The 6,407-nt window shown below is 37.2% G+C and overlaps 1 long non-coding RNA gene across 1 annotated transcript in view; it reads left to right on the forward strand.

The window, feature by feature from the left end:
- The first annotated feature begins 209 nt into the window (after positions 1 to 209).
- Positions 210 to 6,407, forward strand: part of LOC103463966 (uncharacterized) — a 119,930-nt gene continuing 113,732 nt past the window's right edge. Inside the window, exon 1 of the long non-coding RNA XR_014087361.1 lies at positions 210 to 3,413. This is a non-coding gene — a long non-coding RNA (uncharacterized LOC103463966). The remainder of the gene's footprint in view (positions 3,414 to 6,407) is intronic.

Raw genomic sequence — 6,407 nt, forward strand, 5'->3', positions numbered from 1 at the left:
TAAAACATTAACCGTAACTAATTTGAACTATGTCAGCCCAGACAAGAGAATGATCTCTGGCTATCGCTCAGCTCAAAGCGATGTCCAGAAGTTCAGCAAAAACGATGAAATGGGGGGGAAAACTCGTTCTGATGCGGTAGATGAGCTGAAGTCCTAGCTGATGGATTCTTTGCAGTACAGCGGTATATCCGGTATGAATTCACAGCTGAGAAAACTGATTTAATGATCCAACTGTTTATATAATATTGTTCGCCACAAGAAGCGCTGGAGAGCGCTGCTTGGCTCAGCAAGGTAGGAAAACGGCCTGTTGGTCAACAGCTAATCAAGTTATAATGACGAATAAAAAGCATGGCTGATAAAGAAAGAGACTGGACATAGAAAAGGAAAAGCTTGTGCCCAATCGAGGAGGTGTGGGTGTGTGTTCGGAAGTATATTGGTTTTAAAAAGTCCGACGCACGGTATGTAGCCGGAAAGGCACGAGGCAGCACGAATACAATATCAATCAACCAATTAAAGGACGTGAAGCCGCTAACTACGGCCAAGAAGGTAAGGTTGATTAAAACGCTGGATTTGAGGTAGCGAAAATACTTTAACCAAATTGGTATTATGAGTAACATTCGTAATGTTGCATTTATAAAGCTGTTCACATCGGAGGATATTCTTGGTGTTCGTTTTATTGTGAATTGTTTATGGAAAACACAGAATCAGTACAAGCCTGTAATATTTAGTGTGACGATGATACTTTAATAACTTGGCTTAAAATATATTTATGTCTTCCAATACACACCTGCAACACTTGAATACTTAAACCCTGAGTATTTTTAGGTGATATTGTGGATATTATAGAATAATTATTTTCTTTTTGAAAAGAAGTGTTAAAATTGGCATTTTTTATGTTGCGTTTTGCACAATAAAAATAGTTGACATTCTACATCTCTTTCTACAATTTCGTATTGACTCGTTCACATATTGTGTTGGGACAAAGTAATTGATACTTTTGCTGCAGTCTATGATTTGCCTTGTACTCCTGTGAGTAAAATAGGCCACAAACGTATAAGCAGTCAGGAAAAAATAAGTCAAATATACATTTATCGTGATAAAATGTGAAACCGCCAGAATCTTTAAAAAACGTGATACAAATTTTTAGTCATACCGTCCAGCACTAGTTGGTTTAAAACCAAAAAGGCACCTTACGTCAACGGATGAAGAGGCCGCTTCAGCAGACGTCAAAGGATTTTGCACGTGGATCTTTAAACTAGAGATGGATATCTAGTTACCGTTTTTCTAAACGTCCTTTTCCTGACTTCAAAGACACACACATGTTTTGCGTTAATTCTCCAGCACAATAAATGCTGGGGGATGCAGTTTGCATAGTTCATTTCTGTAAAAATGGAGCCGAACACGACAGTGATTCCGCCTGGTTTTGGATGCTGGGCAACTGGAAGTTTTTTTTTTTCTTTTCTCATTTTTTCTCATTTTTCTCGTTGACACAATATGTCGTGGCAACGAGATATTGTCTTTACAAGGAAGCAGCTGATTAACATTTGAAATGCTCCAATGACACCTGAACTATGACCCCAGAGGAGCTGAGAAGGCTTCATGGTAACAGCATCACCATCCACATTGAGGTACTTGATGAAATGAGTTGCATTTAATTTTCCTTTGGGTCAAATTTGAATAGATTTTTTTTTTTTTGCTAATCTATTATTATTAGCTTCTCACATAAATTCCCAAATAAAACACATAGAAGTTTGTATTTGGAGTGTGTCAAAATGTGGGAACAGTTGACTTCTCCTTTCTTAAATTTGGACGCAGAAATTAGGTTAATTTTATTTCTACAAGCAGCCTTTCTGTTAAAAATCCTCCTCCTCCTTTCATGTTCGTTGTCCATTTTGGTCAAAATTATGAACCGAGAGCAGATTACTCTATTTTTTCCTCCCATCCCTTCTCCTCCTGAGAGCTAACAGAGGTGCATTTTCAACACTTCCAACGTGCTCCTGTGTTTGAATGCAGCATCAGAAAAGCTCTCACCGAAGCTCTGAGGCATAATCACGACACAATTAAGATAATTTCCCAACGACTGCTGGTGGCAAGGAAAGCAATTTTTCTGCCTTGTAATCGAGCCGGGCTGTCAGATTAAGATAGCAGGTGATTTAAGAGAAAGTGTCTCTGCTAAGTGTTTGGAGAGCCATCTAGGTGGCCTCAGGATTCCCTCTGCCCATTGAGATTGCCTTGTAAGCCAAGGCAGTTCTGAATCTGAAAAGAGAAAGAAACATTTGAGAGTTGGATTCGTGTCTCTGGGCGTTTTTTTTTTGTTTTTTTTGCCGTGTTACTCGCCTTCTGCTGCCGATCTGCTCCTGCATCTCGCAACATGAAAGGGTGGAGTGGCTTCTTATCTTCTCTCTCTTACTTTCTCGTATCTCCTCTTTCTGTCTTTTACTTGCACACAAACAGCAAACTTTAAATTCAGTCCGTACTGTATGAGATTATCCTTTTTTTTTTTAGAGGATTCGTACATGACCAGAAGACAGATTCCTTTATACAAGCTGTATATTTTTAATTTTTTTTTAGATAAGCAAATTTTTTTTTTCTCAGTATTAGAAATGTGTTTGCATCCTTAGAGCCTTTGAACCTTACTGGATGAAAATTAGAGGCAAAAATCCCCCAAAACCACTGTTATTGGGGTTACATATGGATGGAACAGTGTTATGAAATATTCTAGCTTCTGTTTACATACAGTGGTATGGTCTAATGGTTTTTTTTTTTAAAGAAAATTTGACATCACAATTCTTAAAAAAAAGAACACTACTGCCTTGAACCTATCCTTTTTTTTTAAGAGACAAGGACTTTCAAACCCATAATTCCACACAGCTATCTATTAACGCTGCACCAGTTGGTTAGATGGTGCTTACATAAACAAAGCTATGTAATATTATGAATTTTACAGCCAGATAGCGCAATTTAATTTAGCACAACGAGTAATTGTGACTTTCTGTTGTCATTAAAATGTTGTACATATCAAACACCACTTAAAAGAAACGTGACTTTGCAGTTTAACGTCTCTGAATTGGACCTCTGTCGCTTTAAGAGGCTCTCACTCTTTCCGACAGTCCGCTTTCAACGCGCCGTCGCAACAGCATTCCTCTATTAACCTTTTTACCAGCGTTTCACAGAGAAGTAGCTCATTATGTGTTAAGCAGACCCACACTTCCACCATGTGTTTGCTAATTGCTGCTGCCGCTTGTCTGAAGGAGCCGAGGGGTGGAGACGTGGGTGAGGGCGGCTCAGAGAGCGCAGCACCGAGGAGGAGCTTCGTGGGAAAGGCGGCGCTCGGTTACGCCACACTCTTTCTGCAAACCGAATGGCTGCCAGGGGACATAAAGGGATTTCTCAAATATGAATCAACACTTCAGGTATGTTTTTGATGACATTATGTAATCAAAAGCTAAAAAAATAAGTAGATTTTACATAATAGTGCCCCTTTAAACTGCAGCCAGAACCTGTCAACATGCAGATGGGATGGGCCTTACAGAACTCTCTCAAATTCTCTGCATGTTTGGTACTACTACGACGGCGTATTTTTAAGACATTGTAGAGGGAAAAAAAATGAGTCAATTTCTATATTAGCCTCAGACATTTTCTAGAGAAAAACGGGGAAATTTATGAGCTCCAAAAGTTGAACATTTCTAACTCTACTGGGAATTCAGATGGAACTGACCTTTTTCTCAGAGGAGTGAAAAGTTGAGCTTCTTGTCACCAAACCTGATCTCAGAAAGACGAGGTAGTTGCCTTATTTACCAGGCAGTACTTTCTGTCAATTTAGATGTTACTTTCTGGAATTTTCTTGGAACTTTCCAGGCACTTTTCTGAAAGTTTCAGGATAAAATCTGTGAAGTTAAAAAAAAAAAAGAAGTTATAACTCCTGGGGCAGTACCCTGTGAACTGTAGCTATAGCTAACACGGTGTTCCTTTAAATTGTTTTGAATATTTTATTTTTTTAAAATAGATCGAACGAAAATATATATCAACCTGTCTGCTTTTTGGCATATTTGTGATGATGTTTTAATTGTTATATATATATTGTTATACTCTGTCTCCAGTTTATTTCCACTTATTTAAGGAAGAAAGCCAAGAAAGTAAAAGTTACACTCAACACTTTCAGGTGGTGCAACAGTTACACACTTTTATCCACTAGATGGCGTTGGAAAACTGGGATTTCTTACTCATTGATTTGTGCAGCAAGTCTAATAACTGAACAACTCAAACTCTACATGTGTCACAAAAATTGGCCAACATCTCCTACATAGAGAAATACTATTTGGACATCTTTGTTACATAATTATTATTGTTTGTTACATAATTATTATTGTATCAAAAGTGGTATTTTGATGGGAGACTGATTTTCACTCATCACAAATTATTGAACATAAAAATCCTTTAAAAAAACCCACATTCACAACTAAAAACAAATAACCAAACAAACAAGAGATTGCTTTTAAGCCCAGTCAGCAACTTTCTGAACATTAAAACCCCAAACATAAAATAGATTTATTCAATAAATTACCTCCATTAAGTTCATGATGTTTTATAGTGATCAAGATGTTCAAAGTGACATAGAAAGCATAAACAAATACAATATGTGAAAGCCTTCCATTTAAAAAAGGAAGTACACAAAAAAATCAAACACAAACTACTTTTTTTTGTGTGGAAAAGTTGTGTTTTTTTCTTGTTATGTAAAATATTGATTGCAAGTTGTAAAAGTAAATGTAGCCATTTACTATCATAATCACCGGAGTGAGAAGTGGTTTAAACCAGATATTGACTCTATTTAGAGTTGATGTTTGACGGTGTTTAACAGTCCTCAGATATTCAGTCTGAGGACTGAATATCCTCAGAATTAACCAGACATTGGTAATCCTCAGTTTCTTTGAGTGAGTCTTGATATGTTGTAAATACAATCCATGTAGGATGACAAAGTAAAGAAATTTCATGGCTATTTTCTACCCTCCCTCCCAGAAAGAGCTCTTTGGTCTTACTAACTACCAACATTGTCAACACTCAAGTACGGTAGTGGTAGCATCAAGCTGATGATCTCTGGTCCACTGCATTCCACCAGTTCTGATAAAAGAAGTTGTAAAATTACCATGAGATTTTTGCCAGAGTTGTGTTCAGTTCCTGATAGATTCATTTCAAAACATTGCTTTTCTTCAGGTACAATTCTTCTTTTGTTGATTTGGATGTATGGTTGGACTTTCTATGATGCTGAAAAAGGAAATTCATGTTCTGATACTTGGAACTATTCACAATTTCATCTCATCTCTCTTTGCTGCTCCGTCCGGAATGTCTCCCATTAACTTGGATTCCTGTGGTAGAATTTCAACCGTGCCAATTAGCGAACAGGAGGAGACTTTGTGAATGATGATGATGATGATGATGATTTTTGTTTCAGAATTGTAGTCTGCCTGTAGTTTTACCAATGGCATTGGAAGAAGTGAACAAAGCTTCTCCGGCCATATTGGCCACGCTTCCAAACATTAAAATATTGCAGTGGGTGATGGTTGCAGGCAATTTTTTTGTAAACTTCATTGTGTCAAACTGGTGCACTAAATACATTAAGGCCAAATGTCAGCTAATGGGTAACATCTAAGTCTATGCCTCCGTCAAGCAATAGTTTCTCAATAACCGAGGGTCCAGACCATCTGTATGAAGCTCAGCATAGAACAAGGGGCTGGTTTTTACCAGGCTAGCATGATGTTGGAAATACCACATTTCATTGTGTGTTGGTTCTATCACAAACATACCGTAATAAATTGTTGCTCAAAGACTTTAGTTGAATTTCATTTTGAGATTTCATCCCTGGAAGAAAATGCATCCATCTTGCAACTCTAGTTCTTAGCTGAGACATTTGAAGGATTCACCAGATTGTTCTACCCATAACTAGTACTTATTGGCAATTGCTGAATCTTCTTCAGTGTTACTATCAGGTTCTTGGCAGGCTCCCTAACTGGTTTCTGTCTTGTGTTCACATTGGTTTTTAACCTTTTAAACCTGCCTTCCAACAGTAGCTTTAACAAAAGGATGCAAATGCAGAAAAAAATCATAAACACAAAAACCTAGCAAGTAATGTTGGTCTAGTTTCTGGTGCAAGTATCTTAGTACACTTCAAACAAGACAAAGCTAACTTATAAGTAACTTTTCAGCAAGATACAGGATCTTCTTTTAAGTCAACAATTCCTTCATGTTGATGAAAAAGTATTATTTCACCTGTAAGAAAAATGTTATGTGTATGGAACCAGTAATTTTTTTATCAATACTAAGGACTTATTGACTTAAAACAAGCTCTTGTTTGTTGCTGAAAAGTTACTTATAAGTTAGCTTTGTCTTGTTTGAAGTGCATTGAAATACTT

The sequence above is a fragment of the Poecilia reticulata genome, chromosome 4, assembly GCF_904066995.2.
Source record: "Poecilia reticulata chromosome 4, P_reticulata-male-v2, whole genome shotgun sequence".
Lineage (NCBI taxonomy): Eukaryota > Metazoa > Chordata > Actinopteri > Cyprinodontiformes > Poeciliidae > Poecilia > Poecilia reticulata.